Below are 15,701 nucleotides of genomic sequence, written 5' to 3'. Positions count from 1 at the left end.
CCTGATGGTACTCATCTCTCTTAGCACAATGACTTAAGCCTGTAGGTCTTGTGTTTAAGAGGTGGGGGAGGCGAAAGAAACCACTTGCAAGGGTGGGATATCCTAGAATTCACACTCGGGTCTGGGCCTAGGCCCGCTGGGCAAGCCGGCAGAAGGCTGGGTGTGACATTTAAAGGCGCCTTTTTATTGTCACGTCCCCATTCTGATCGTGGGGCCCGACTGGGCGTTACTACTCTACGTGACTCACTAGGTACTGTCCCCCCCTTAAGGGATTTCTTTCGCCTCCCCCACCACTCGAACCCAAGACCAAGGGGCTATAGTCAATTGGGAAGCATGGTGAGTACCATCAGGCCAGCTAGCATGATGGTACTCACCATGCTTCCCAATTGACTATAGCCCCTTGGTCTTGGGTTTGAGTGGTGGGGGAGGCGAAAGAAATCCCTTAAGGGGGGGGGACAGTACTGAGTAGAAGTCACGCAGAGTGGGCCAATGCCCGACCGTGCCTCCGGTAAGATGGGGCTGTGACATTCAAAAGGCGCCTTTAAATGTCACACCCAGCCTTCTGCCGGCTTGCCCGACGGGCCTAGTAATGGCATTACCAATAGGAACGATTAGCCCACCGGGCAAGCCGGCAGAAGGCTGGGTGTGACAGTTAATGGCATTACCAACATGAATGATTACAACATGGAACAATTTAGGACAGAAGTTCCTAACCAAATTCTTTCCTCCAGCAAAATCGGCGAAGCTAAGAAATGATATCACATCGTTTCTACAGGAAGAGTCAGAATCATTGTATGAGGCTTGGGAGAGATACAAAGAATTACTGAGAAGGTGTCCACATCATGGGTTGCCAGTTTGGATGCAAGTCCAAACATTTTATAATGGATTGATAGTGAATGTACAAACTATGGTGGATGCAGCCTCGGGAGGAGCACTACAGAATAAAACTCCAGAAGAAGCTCACGAGTTGCTTGAGGTTCTGGCAAGCAACAATTATTAAAGACCTAATGAGAGGGTGCAACCGAAGAAATCTATGGATCTTCATGAAGTTGATGCATATACAACCATTTCAGCCCAACTGACAGCACTTCAGAAACAGTTGGGAAGTATGCAGGTAAATTCCATTCAAGCACCTCAACTAACTTGTGAATTTTGTGCAGGTAATGACGTGAGCTGCGACTATCAAGTGGGGAACACGTTTGCTTCAGCATCATCATTGGAGCAGGTTAACTACTTGGTAGGGAATCCAAGGCAACTGAACAATCCGTACTCCAACACATATAATCTTGGTTGGAGGAATCATTCGAATCTGTCTTGGCAAAATCAGAATCAACAGAATCAGCAGAACAATCAATGGAACCAAAGAGCATTGCCAAACAACCAAACAGGGGTGAACAATCAATCAGGAGAGCAAATAGGGACAAAATTGGAGGACATGTTTGGAAAGTTTATGCAAGAGACCACAAGTTTTATGAATGAGACGAGAACAAATTTCAGAAATCAAGGGGCGTCCATTCGGAACTTGGAGGTACAAGTGGGTTAATTGGCTGATAAGTTAAATGAGAGACCACAGGGCTCACTACCGAGCAACACAATGACTAACCCACGTGAGCAAGCAAATGCGATAATCCTGAGAAGTGGGACAATGTTGGAAGACGTGGAAAAATCAAGGGAAGAAGAAAGTCCATCAAAGGGAGAGAGAAAGGAAGACTCTGATGAGGAGGTTGATGAAGAGATAGTTGCTGATGAGAAACCATCTAGTTCTAGGGAAGAAGAACTGAAACAGGAAGTGAGGCAAAGACAAAGGAAAGAGAAATTGCCATTTCCCGAGATACCACCAGAATTGGCACATCACACTCCTCAGGTGCCGTTTTTTCAGAGACTAAAGAAAAAGAATTAGGATAAACAATTTTCCAAATTCATTGAAATTTTTAGAAAATTGCATATTAACATTCCTTTTGCAGATGCATTGCAACAGATGCCGAGCTACGCGAAATTTCTCAAGGAGATTTTATCCAACAAAAGGAAGTATTTATTTCGCCGAGGCGAAGAATTTTGTTTTGCCGCGGCGAAGAAAGTTGGGCAAAAATCACTCAAGGAAAATTCGCCACTGTGAAGAAAGTTCTTCACCAAGGCGATGAGATTTTGTAATTTTTTGCCACGGCAAATAATTTGTCTTCGCTGTGGCATCGACTGGGTTAGGTTTAGGGTTTTCAAGTGAAGAACTTCGCCGCGGCAAAGATTGTTGATGAGAATGCAAAATGTCATATTTACCCCCCTTAATGTCTAGTATTTTATACTTATTTGCTGCCTAAATATACTCATTATTATTCTATTTTGATTTAGGATGCAAATGGAGGCGTTAATTGCAAAACGGAACTAATTAAGTGAATTCGGACAGTTTCAACATTGTTTCATAATCTGGGCATAACTCTCTCATCCGAGCTCCGATTGAGATGATTCAAAATGCTGTGGAACAATAAGACAGAGATCTACAACTTTCATGTTTTTAGTTTGGAGAGATACTCGCCGCATCAAGGTTATAATCGGGCTTCAAGTTGACGCACCTGCACTGTCGACGTTCTGGAACATTTTGCCTTGTCATGCAAATCAATTGGGCAGTTTATTATTGGAAGATTTGAAGACATGTGGCACGCAAGTTACAGCTCAAAATCACCACTTTCCTATTTTATTTTAGGACTTTATCTTATTTTCAATTAATTTGAATCAAATTAGGATTAATGTTATTTTAGGATATTAGAATATTTCTTCTAGGAGATTTAGTGGAATTCAAATACTTGAACTGGATATTTTTTAAGGGGATCAGATTAGGTTTGGGGGGATACACGCCTCTCTCTGGTCTTCTCTGTAACTTTTCCTTTGGAATTTTCGTGTGGCCATGAGAGGCTAATTTTTATAACTTGGTCGAAGGAAACAGAGGCCTCGAAATCAATAACGTGAGATCTAATCCGTTTTATTTCAGTGTTCAATTTTATGCTTTGAGTATTGGATGTTCTTCTATGCTTATTTTCATGGTTGTTTCATTTAATTGCTAGGAGGCCTACTAGGTTATTTTTGTTACAATCTACTGCTAAGTTAGATATCAAATCCGTAATTGTTTGATCCCTGTAACTTGTGAAGCATTAGGTTATTATTTGCTGCGTCAGGATTAGTAATTTAAGAGGCTAAATTAAATACAACCGCTTGAGTTTGTGTTGTTTAGCTTCATCGATCTCTCTAATTCTTAAGGCTGCCATTAGATAAATCTTTAGCGCTTGTCTAGGGTTGTTTAATGGTAAGATTAATTAAGATCGCTTGTTTCCTAATTCATTACAATTAAGGAGAGTAGGAAAATAGTTCCAACGGGGAATATTCAAAGTAAGAATTGATTTACTTTTGCATCAATGATCAGTTGTAAGATTCCAATGGTGGATGTTGACGGAGACCAAGTTTCGTTAATTAATTGATTCGAATTGAATTGTTTTTGTTTCGTTTTTGGCTAAGATTGTTTTTGTTTTACTCAAAACCCCCAGCCTTATTCACATCATCGAAAATTCGGCTAGACACTCTTGTGGGGACGACCCTTGCTTACCCTATTTACAGTTCAAGTAGTTAGTTTAGGAAGGTTTATTCTGGTTGCCTACGCAGCACACCAATTGTTCTTCGCGCGGCGAAACCTGGTTTTTATAAATACTTTGTGCGACCCTTCATTTTTCGCAAAACTTCTCAAAACACATTCGAGAGAAAAATTTCCTACTCAATCCAGAGCTTCCCAGTGATTCCCAGCAAATTTTCTCACTCCTTAACCTTATAACACCCAAAACAACTCGTTCTAACAAAGATCTTTGCGAAAACTGAAGAAATTGTGGGGTTCAAGAATTTGGGGGTTTTGCAATCTCGGCTATTTGTGACTAAATTGGTGGTAAAACTCCATAGTTTTGGTAAGATTCAAGTTCTCTAAGCTTTTAATCGCATTATTCGAGTTTACAGTTGTGGATCTGAAAATATTGATTGGTGGTGAGTTGTGAAATTTTTGGGTATTGTGCGTTGATTTTGTTTGAGGAAGTGTTGATTGTGCATTATGTGGTATTGAGGGTGTGGGTTTTTGAATTTTGAGTGTTTGGTTGAGTTTGGAAGAATCATAGTTTGGGGGTCTAGGTGCGAATTTGGAAGTGTTATTTTACTGAGGATTGATTGGGTTATTCGTGGGACGCTTAGGGTTGAATTTTTTTTAGTTGAATGTTGAGTTGATTGGTAGTTTTGAGAAAAAAATGCCGCTCAAAGGGTTGTCCAAGGGGAAAGGAAAACGAAAAAAAAAGTGGACAACCGATTTGTAGTGTGAGCAGGCCTAGAAACGATATGAAGGGGCAGCCCAAAAGAAAGATAATGATTTATTCCTGAGCGAGGATGACGTGAGCCAGGCTATGGATTGGAGTCGGGGGAGACGTTGGGAACTTTTATGAGTGCACCTGCATAAGCGGCTGTAGAGCCAATAGTGCGAGAATTTTATGCCAACCTCCCGGAGTGTGAATCTGGTCCTGTGTTTGTGAGGGGTGTTTGATGTGGCATTTAATGCAAAGGTCAGCAATGATTTACAACCTGCCTAATATTGACGTAAGATTATGAGGATTTTAGGAAGACACAGTTTAAGGAGTGATATTATTCTTCCGGTCATTACAAAATCGAACACCATTTGGGAGGTGTCAAAAAAGGGCAAGAAGAGCATCAAGGGAACTAATTTGACACGGTAGCTCAGTGTTTGGCAGTACTTTATTAGTGCGAGGATGATGCCGAAAACGCACTATAGTACGGTGACTTATGAGAAGGCATTATGCTTATTCTATGCGCACCAAGAAAGAGAATGGATGTGGGACAAATTATCTGAACAACATTGCATGCAGCAAACAACAAGGCAAGGGAGTTACCATTTCCCACATCTCATTACAGCTTGTGGCACTCGAGTAGGAATCAAGGTACAGATGATGAGCCACTTATCCATGCTGCCCCAGTTTCGACCAGACTATTTTCACAGCATCTTGAACATCCAGATGATGAGCAACCCAGCGTCGGGCAAAATAACAGAGAACCAAACAAGGCACTGCCAAATCATCAGTTCCACAGCCACTATGAGGGAAAGATGCAGCAGATGAGGTGGGCAGATGAAACGGATGGCAAAACGTTAGGAGTGGCTGGCAAAGCAGACCCAGATGATGTATGACATGTAGAAGTAGCTTACCAAGCTCAAGTTGATACTTCGGAATTCCAATGGGCTGACTGGGATTCAGATGAGTGGATGGGCTCCGACTCAGAACAGGACGATGCCAAGGGACGAGGAGGCCAAAGAATGAGCATCTGGCACTGTTTTTGTTGTTATTTTTGTTTGTTTTAGTTGTTCTGTATTTCATTTCGAACATTGAACTAAGTTGATACTTTTTGTTTTGGATTGTTTAATTTTGTTTTAATTTCTGTAGTGATGTAAAGACGAGATTAGGGTTGTAATATTTTCATATTAGTCAGTGAATTTTTCTAACACAGTGGACACCACAGTTTTAAATTGTTTTTACAGATTGGTGATGAAAAAGTCAAGGACCAGGTGTGCACATTGTTGAGCGAAACTTCAACTTCACGGACTAATCAGGGAACTATCTCGTACCTTTGTCGATTGTTTTTTTATTCCTAACTGTGCATAATGTGACATTGGGACAATGTCGTCTTTAGTTTGGGGGTAGGAAAATTTGAGAATTTTGGACTTTTGTTATTTATTTGGTTGTGTTGTGTATGCCAATGATGAATTGTATAAATCAATGATGAGAATAAGGTTGTGGGATTTTTATGTTAAAAAATATTAAGCATTGCTTCAAGTTATGTTGATTGACTGAATTTTGATTGAGGTTGTGTGAGTGGTTCAACCACCATTTCATTTATTTCGGCATGCTTAGATTCATTTGATGTGGTAGGTAAAGTTTTGATAATGTTGGTGGAATCTAGAACCTAGTAGAGAAGTGCTTGAGGCGGAATTCTTGGAATAGACACTGTTGAGGAAATGATTTAGGCATTTTTTCGGAACGTTTGAGCCTTTCTAGCTAACTCACGAATGAGTTTTTCCCTAGTCACCCATTGAGCCTATGAGATTATCATTGCTTTTATTTTCCTTGCAAACCAAAAATTGTCAACCTAATTACCCTAAACACATAATCATAACCTTTAGGAGAATTTGGACCTAATGCAAACACAAGGAAATTGAAGAGTTGGTGAATAGAACTAAAAGAATGCTTTGGGGGGTGTGAGAAGGGCAAGAAGAATAAGAGAGGTAATTAACCTCAATTGAGATTTTTGTTATTTTTCAAAAAAAAAAAAAAATTTCTATTTCGAGAATTGCATTACAATAGCAAAAATAAGAATGTTCATGGTGAAGGTTGTTAATGGTTGACATTTTGAGTGATGGTTGAGAAAGGAAGTGGGAGTTGGATTAAGTCTTAGTGTTTCCTTTAAGGAAACCAAGTTCTTGTTTTGTTTGTCCTTTCCTTTCCTTTGCAGCCCACTACCGAGCCTAACGTTACAAGCTTGCAAAGACCTTTGATTCTTAGCGATATCTAATCCTCATTAGTGGAAAGTAGTTCGATATTTAGGCTTATGGAGTCTGCCGCCATTTGATAAACTTTGCATTTCTGTTAAAATAATCTGGGAAGTCGGAAGGTGGATGAAGTGGAGTCACCTACTCGAGGGACCAATAAAGAAAGATAGTCGATGCAGCTTATAACTCTTGGAGTGTTGAACATTTTTTCTAGTAATAATTTTAACAATCTGAGACTTATATAAATTTAGGCAATTCGCATGTTGAGTTGAGTTTAATTTTTGTTTGTTCATTTCCAGTTTTGTTATATTGTGTTTTGGTTGTTTATTGTTTTCTTTTTTGAGTTTTGTACATGATGCTCGGGGACGGGCATGTCTTTAGTTTGGGGGTATTTGATAATCCAAGGATTTATATATTTTATTAGGCTTTTAGGCCGGATTTTAGATACTTCTTAGTCATTTATGCCTGAATTGCTTCTTAATTCTTTACATTTTGTGTTTCAGGCCAAAATAGACATTTTGAGCAAATAATGAGCGAATTGGAGTTTTTGGACTCAGAAGTAAGCGGATCTCAGAAGTTGGGAGAGTTCTGAAGCAGAGTAAAGCACTATGAAGCTTGTTCCCATAGGAGAGCATCGAAGATCGAAGATTCAAGCAAAGAAGCAAGCGGAGGGCAATTCTATAATTCAGAATTCTTCATGAAGATTCGTCGCCGCAAAGTTTGTTCTTCACTGTGGCGAAAGAGTTATGCACAAGAGTTACTTTACTTCGTTGCCGCGGCGAGATTCCTTCTTCGTGTGGCGAAGTCTGCAAATTTCAGTTTCTTTAAAACGCACAGTTCATTTTTAGGCAAAGTCTTAGGTTTTTGGGCTAAGTATAAAAGCAAAACTTTCCATTTTGAGAGGGGTCGGTTTATCTAGTCTAGAGCATTTATTTCATCTCCTTAGTTTAGATTTGACGAATTTGGGTTGAAAAGTGAGAAGATTTGGGATTGAATTTGGGTAGAGTCTTCAACTAGGGGAGATCTCTTGTCTTTTCTCTCATTTCAATATGTTGAACCTTGAGTTTATTGTTTTTCTTGCTTTTTATGTTGATTTAGCTATGAACTAACCTATTTTGGGTTAGGGTTTTGATGTAACTCGGATTTCCATGGATTGAGTAATTGATTTTTGTTATTTTCATATGCTATTGCATGGATTGTGTGGTTATTCTGATTTTATTGCTTTTAATTGATGAACATGATGAGATTGAGAAATGAGTCATGTTAAGCTTCTTGGGTAATCACCGTTGTAGTATTGAATGCTAGAGATAGATTTGAGAATCAATGAAATCAATCTAGGATTCCATGTGCTTAATGAGCTTAGAACTATTAATCTTCAAATTGTTGGGTGCGGAAGTTTAGGGAAAAGTAGGAAAACATAGCCTGAAAAGGTATGTTTTACAATTTAGAGAATTTGATTTACAATCAATGCATGTGAATATGGAAGTAGCATAATCCGGAGGTTTAATCCATAGAGTCCGAATGAAGTCAGAACCTAACCCGTTTGTTTAAATTGATATTACCTTATTTTTAATCTTGCTTTCATAATTTAGCTTTGAGCATTTAGCAATTTTTGTTTTAGTTTTAAGTTCAATTTTCTCCCATTAATCCAAACAAATTCGATTGCTCCAACTTGAAAACAGTAGAAAACTTAGTGCTTAGCAACCAATCCTCGTGGGAACGATACTCACTCATCACTTCGTTACTTTGTGCGACTAGTGCACTTGCTATTTATGCATGTTGTAGTAACAACGCATCAAGTTTTTTGCATAAGCAAGCTTCTCCATCTTTCGATATCTCATTTCAATGTCAAGCAACCGCTTGCTCACATAGTAGACTGGCCATTGAACTCCCCATTCCTCGCATACCAAAGTCGCGTTGATCGCGGACTTGGATATCGATAAGTACAACAGGAAGGGCTTACCCAGGACAGGCTTTGATAACAAAGAAGGCTACCCCAAGTGCCTCTTCAAGTCTTGGAATGCTCTCTTGCACTCCTTTATCCACTTGAAATCCTAATCCTTATTGTCTTTCAAGGTTTCAAATAATGGCAAGCATCTGTCAGTTGCTCGGGAAACAAACCTGCTCAGTACGATCACTCACCATGTTGAACTTTGAACCTGCTTTATTTTTGTTGGACTCTACTTGTTGAGGAGAGCTTGAATCTTGTTCGGGTTGGCCTCAACACCTCTCTAGTTTACTAAGAAATCCAAGAACTTTCCCGGGTTTATTCCGAAAGCACACTTCAAGGGATTTAGCTACATCTGGTACTTTTTGAGGATATCAAACATTTCATCCAGATGCTCGATGTGGCTTTCTACTACCTTAGATTTGACGAGCATGTCATCAATATACACCTCAATGGTCTTGCCAATTTGTTTAGCGAACATTTGATTTACCAAACATTAGCAGGTCGCCCCAGCGTTCTTCAGTCCAAACGGCATAACCTTGTAACAGTAATGACCTCGGTCAATAATAAAAGAGGGGTCCTCTTCATCGAGCTGATACATCAGGATGTGGTTGTATCCCAAGTATGCATCCATGAAGCTTAATAGTGCCTTCCCTGCTGTCGCATCTACTAACTGGTCGATTCAAAGTAGCGGAAAGCTGTCTTTAGGATAGGCTTTGTTGAGATTTGTGAAATTGATGCAAGTCTGTCACTTGCCATTTGACTTTTTCACGAAGACTGGATTGGCGAACCAATTCAGATACTTAACTTATCTTATCAAGTTGATGTTTAAGAGCATATCAAATTCATCTTTGAGTGCTCGAGATCGCTCAAAGTCTATAGACCTTCTCTTCTGCCTTATCGAGCGAGCTTTTGGGTCGACATTCAGTCTATAGCACATTACTGCAAGGTTGATCCATGTCCGCATGAACCTAGGTGAACATATCGAGGTTTTTCTTCAAGAACCCCGCTAAACTATCTACCAACTTCTTGTTCAAATTACTCCCAATTCTCAAAACACGAGTTGGGTCTTTCCCGCTTATAGACACTTCTCGTAACTCTTCTGTTGGCCCCACTATGAGCTCCTCTTTGTGAATACGAGGATCAATGGTATCTTACAATGTTTCGAGCTTCGGTTCTTACTCTGCAACCATCATAGTCTTCAAGAGTGCCCATTTTTGTGTGGCATTTATTGCTCGGTTATAACATTCCCTTGAGTCTTTCTGGCAACTCCTTAGTGCTACGATTTCATCCGGAGTTGGGAATTTAATTGCCTGACACCATACTAAGGTGACCGCATTCAGGTCGTCTAGGAGCAACCCTCCTAAAATGGTATTGTAAGTGGTCGGGCAATTGACCACCTAGAACTCTGTCATCGCTGTCATTATCTAAGGCTTCCCTCTGAGAGTTATAGGTAGCTCTATCATTCCCTTGGGGATTAGGCTGTCCCCAGTGAATCTGTACAGTGGCAATGAACATGATTTTAAATCTTGCTCAGTGAACCTCATTTCTTGAAAAGCTCCTAAAAAGATGATGCTTGTTGCACTACCATTGTCGATCATTATTCGGCGAACTCAAGCATTGCCAATCCTTGCAGCAACTACAATCGCATCATGGATGTGGCGAGGGAATTGGTCGCATTCTTCCTTAGTGAAGCCTATCACCTCGCTTTCGATTTTGGGCTACTTTGGTGGCTTTACTTCACAATTCATTACTCGAGGAATCGAGTATGTCCTAGCTTCTTGCACATATTGCTCACAATCATGCTTGGAGCTTTCTGCAACATCAGGTCCCCCATAGATCATACCCACCAATAAGGTCCAAATCGATTCTTCCAGAGCATCCGTAACTTTGGATTGCTCTTTCTAGAACCTCGTTAAATATGAGGTCAAAGATTCGTCTTTCTCTTGACAAATGTTGCTCAAATAAATAAGTGGCATGGCGAACTGTCTCCTCCCCTGGAATTGTTGGAGATAGAGTGAGGAGAACTACTGCCACGATTAGATTGAATTTTCCTTTAGCCTTTGGTACCAGCCCTTGGTATCTCCCACTAAAGTGACCGCAAAACATCGACACTTTGCCAAGTTGGAGACCTGATGTAATTCCATTAGGTCATTGAAGGTATCCAGGTGGTCTCTGGGATCTCCTTTCCCATCAAACTTGTTATTTGGCGCCTTGAATCCCTAGGGAAGTGGTGCTTGACGAACTTCCTCTATGAATGGAGGACTTACTATCTCTTCCACCAAATTATTCTAGCGGGCTCTCAGACCATCAAGAATTTTTTGCACCTGATCCAAATCCTCATTGTGAGGAGGATTTCGATTACGAGCTCTGTTCAGCCTTACCTTGAGCAGGTGAGCCTGCAAATCAGTTACTTGCGAGCTTGCTCTATCTAGCGCACTACTGCCTAAGGTGGATCATGATGGCTAGGATAGTAGGTACTGTCATGCTCCTTGGTGCGATGTTCATGACGTTGGTTAAAACCGAAATGTTGGTTATAGCCAAATTGACGTGCATGGCTGACCTCACATGCTTGCGAGGTTTGAGCTTGCCTTTGGCGTGGGTTAAAATCGACACATAGGTGCTGGGCATTTCGTCGATTAGGATGAGAATCCTTCTAGCGACCATTTTCTTCATTTTCCCCTATGGGCTACTTGCCTAGTCGCCTCTTGGGATTAACCAATCCTCGGGATTCACTCTCATGAACGAAATGTGTCTTGCGATGTTGGGGGTGATGGTCACTTTTTGCTACTAATGAACTAGATTGGTCGCCAATAGAGTTATTCTGCTTGGTGGGTGTAACCTCCATAAAGTGTGGTTGAACGAGGTGTTGGTGCGCCTATCGTTCATTCCTTAATTCGGCCATATTCTGTTGCACCACCTGCACAACTAGCGTGCTTATCATCTCTATCGGCTGGCCATTATCGGGATTAGAGGTGCTTGGCCCTAGCTGATTTGCGACCTGCTGTACCAGTGGTACTGGTGGTCGGCCTTGAATAATGGTATGATTCACCTCTTAGTGGGTGGCTTCCACTTGGTCATGGTTTACGGTGGTTGCTTTGGATTTTGTATGAGCCATTAGGAATTTCAGGTGATCGATTGTTCACTAAAATTGCTTGTTTTCACCGGAAATGATAGAAATAGGTGGAGACCCTCATTCTAATGCCAAAATGTTTATGCAAAAATTCACACCAACTTGAGAGAATCGATTGACCTGGACAGAATCGGAACGGATGTGTGCATGATTTAATGGAAATTGGCAATGGAATATAAAATACAGTAAACATAAAAGGATTTTTAGAGTGATTCAGCAAGTTAGAACTTGAGCCTACGTCCACCGTTATCTTATTGCTTTTGAGGGCTTACAATAACAAGTATAATATGCCTAAAAAAATTTGCTAGCCCTTCTCTCATCGTTTGAAGGAGTTTTTATACAAGTTGTGATTCATGGAAAGAGAGATGAGTTCGGGATTGCGATCATAGTTGATTTTCAATCTCGTTATCTTTGTGATTGAGCGCTGAGAGTGTGCTGCTAGTGGTGTGGATTTTATCCCTTCTGAAATATCCAATACAGAGGCTTATTTTTTATTTTGTTGAACAATTGTTTGGATTGGTTGCTATGACGAGCTTCACCTAGGTCGAGCTTACTTTGAATTGAACTGATTCTAGGTCGAGCTGATTATGGGTCGAACTATCTCTCTACAAGCTTCCGAGATCTACCAGCTCTTATGGCAATATATATATATTCATTAGTACATATAATCAATGTTTTAAAAGTCGAACCGCCCATTGACCCGGTCAAGGGATCAGTTCCTAGGTTGACCCATCGGTCTGATCGGTTTGCAGCAGACACATCCCAAAAAGATTCCAATGGTCCCCACGGGTTTGAAATCTAGGAAACACAACCCTGAAAAGTTCCATCAGTCCTTGTAGGTTTGAAATAAAGCAAACACACCCTAAACTTCTATACCTTTTTTTTCCTTTTTTTCTTTGTCACTTTCTTCTTTCTTCTATCACTTTCCCCTTTCTTTTTTGTAACTTTCTTTTCTCCCCTTCTCTTTCTTCTTCCTTCCCCTCCTTTTTACTTCACTTGATGGCCAAGAAGGCCTTTGTCGCTGCAATCTGGCCAATGAGGTTTGAACCAAACCAACCAAATCATGTTAGGAGATTCTATGCCATTTGTAGTTTGCAAAGACGGAGAAAAACTGAAAGGTCTAGAAGAGAATTAGAGCGACTGTGTATGAAAAATTGAAACCAGGTCTAGCATTTTAGCAACCCGATTTGGTCCCTAGGTCGGTCGGATTGGCGATTCAACACTGTGCATTTGGTCCAACTCTAGGTTGATCTTACCCCAAGGGTGCCAAATCTAGTAAAAATATGTTTCTTTAAAAATTTAACAACCACCCTAGCATCATTTGTTCTAAATGCCTCAACTTCCACCCACTTAGAAACATAGTCAACTGTCGCAATGATGTATTTATTGGAAAATGAATTAGGAAAAGGTCTCATCAAATCTATCCGCCAAACATCAAATAATTCACATTCAATAATATTGTTCAAGGGCATCTCATGTTTCCTAGCTATATTTCCTTTTTTTTGGCACCTATCACAAGATGGTACATAACCATATGCATCCTTAAACAATGTAGGCCAGTAAAAACTTGCTTGTAGTACCTTTGTAGCTATCCTGGTTGGCCCAAAGTGGCCACCTACCTCTCTATCATGGTACTGATGTAAAATGGATGTCATCTCCTCCTTAGGCACGCATCGTCGAATACTCCGATCTGCACAAACTTTGAACAAATATGGTTCTTCCCACAAATAATGCTTAACATCAAACATAAGATTTTTTTGTTAATGAAAAGTAAGATTTAAAGGAAGAACATCCGTGACAATATAATTTGCATACTGTGCATACCATGGAATAGACACATTTAAAATGGCAAACAATTGTTCATCATGAAACTCCTTTCTTATTGGTATTTCATCTCCTTCTTCAAGATTTGTCTATCCTAGATAAATGGTCAGCAACCATATTCTTTACACCTTTCTTATGTTAGTGTATGCCTTAGGAACCAATCGTGTTGTTGGTTTCAAGACATTATATCTTGTAAATATATTATGAATAAAAGAAAGTGTTCTTATTTCACATGTTGATTTACTGCTTCATTTATATTATATTTAATATTGCATGTGAAATGTCCAGATGACACGGATCTTCAGAAGATCAAATCATCGAAGAATTCCCCACGCAAGTAATGTTAATTGGGCAATAGCATTACATAGTAGGCATGCTGAATGTCCCCATTGAATATCATGTGATGGTATTAGTGTGGGTGACTATAAGAGGTATGTCACTAAGGCATTAGCATGGATAAACGATTAGTGAACTATTTATCGAATATGACTGATTATGATGAATCACATGGATGTGGTCAATGATGCATCGTAGGACGTGCTAGTGTACCACTGATCTTTAGACCTGAGACATCACGATTGGATTCAACATAGGATGCATATGGTTCATATAGTGTATAAGCACGAGACTAGTCATGTCCTGTGTAATAGCCAGTTCGGTCATATGTTATTCATGTGCAACGACAAATGATGGTCAAGATGGGACCTTAACTCAAAATAGTCATATCTTGAGTTCCCAGAGGAATGTCAATAAACAATGGAAAAGGGAAATCTTTGGCCAGAGTATAATGAATGTCAGATGAAAAGTAGTTTAATGTTGACGAGTTCCATTGTATCGGTTGACAATTCGATTAAAGATTAAGTTAAGGGTTTTGACATACCATGAACCATTCTTAATTGAGATTAGATAACGGAGGGATTTTACTACACAGTACGTACGATCAGAAAAGGTTTATTGGAGTTTACACTTCATTGTGGTTTAAGGGTATGGAACATTGCTAGACGTCTACCATAATCAGTGAGAGTTTCGATTATTATAACGAAACATATCGGAATCTGATATTGGGCCCACAGCTAGATCATAGTGAACCAAAATGGTCACACATAAAACCAAGCTCCAGGAGAGAGAGTAATACATATCATTGGTCAGATTAATGATGTTCGAACGTAACCAGTTGTATCCGAAATAATGTATTGGTGAGCAATGATTATCCATGGATAGCTAGCACTAACCAAGTGTAAAAAGGATTTATAAAATATTATTATTGAATCGGATTCAATAATGGGGACAAAAGTGCATTGGTTTTATTCTAAATAGTTAGAATAATTAATAGGATTAAAATTTGGGCTAATTATGAATTAACCATAAAACCAAGGACTTGACATAAATAATATTTTCCAAGATTAATTTTAAATTGTTTGAGGACTTCCCAAGACAATTTAAAATTACACTTTGTGCCCATGGTATATAAATTAAGTTTTATACCATTTTAATTCAATTGCAACAATTGAAAACAAAAGCACTCTCTCACTTTCCCTCTCACTCTCTCGACTCTCTCTCATCTTTGGCTTGGGTGGATTTCATTTTGAGTTTCTTCATTCTCTTTTGAAGAATCTAGACTCCAAGTTTCAACATCAAGCATTTAATAGCAAAGGCGTAGGTAATATACTATTCTTTTTCTTTAAAAGGTTGCCATTGATGTTGTATTTGTGTTCTACCTTATGTATCCATCATCTTGATCATCATTTTCTCTCCATTTCCATGTCCAAAATGCATGAATCCCAACATCTTATCCCTAATTTCTAGGTCAAATTCTTGTAACAACAAAATTCATCTAATTAACCTAGGTTTGGAATCTTTCTTAGCAAGTAAATATCTTAAGGCTGAATGGTCATTGTAGACAATTACTTTACTCAAAACAAGGTATAAATGCAATTTGTCAAATGCAAATACTACTTCTAGAAGTTCTTTTTCATTGGTTACGTAATTCTGTTGAGCTGCATTTAAGGTACAACTAGCATAGTATATAGTTTGGAATACCTTGTCTTTTCTCTGACCGAGGACGGCACCAATAGCTACATCACTAGCATCACACATCAATTCAAATGGCAAACTCCAATCAGGTGCCACTATAATTGGTGCTGCGACAAGCTTCTCCTTCAGAGTGAGGAAGTTCTTCAAACATTCAGCATTAAAATCAAAAGGAGTATCTTTAATTAATA

The 15,701-nt window shown here is 39.5% G+C and overlaps 1 non-coding gene across 1 annotated transcript; it reads right to left on the bottom strand.

Moving 5' to 3' along the window:
- Positions 1-742: 742 nt before the first annotated feature.
- LOC116125695 lies at positions 743-849 on the bottom strand. The gene has a single exon (XR_004127364.1). It is a non-coding gene; the product is annotated as a small nucleolar RNA R71 (small nucleolar RNA).
- Between the last annotated feature and the right edge of the window lie 14,852 nt (positions 850-15,701).

This window comes from Pistacia vera, unplaced genomic scaffold (genome assembly GCF_008641045.1).
Source record: "Pistacia vera cultivar Batoury unplaced genomic scaffold, PisVer_v2 Contig169, whole genome shotgun sequence".
NCBI lineage: Eukaryota > Viridiplantae > Streptophyta > Magnoliopsida > Sapindales > Anacardiaceae > Pistacia > Pistacia vera.
Note: the sequence above shows the minus strand (reverse complement) of the source record. Positions and strands in the feature narration are given on the sequence as shown.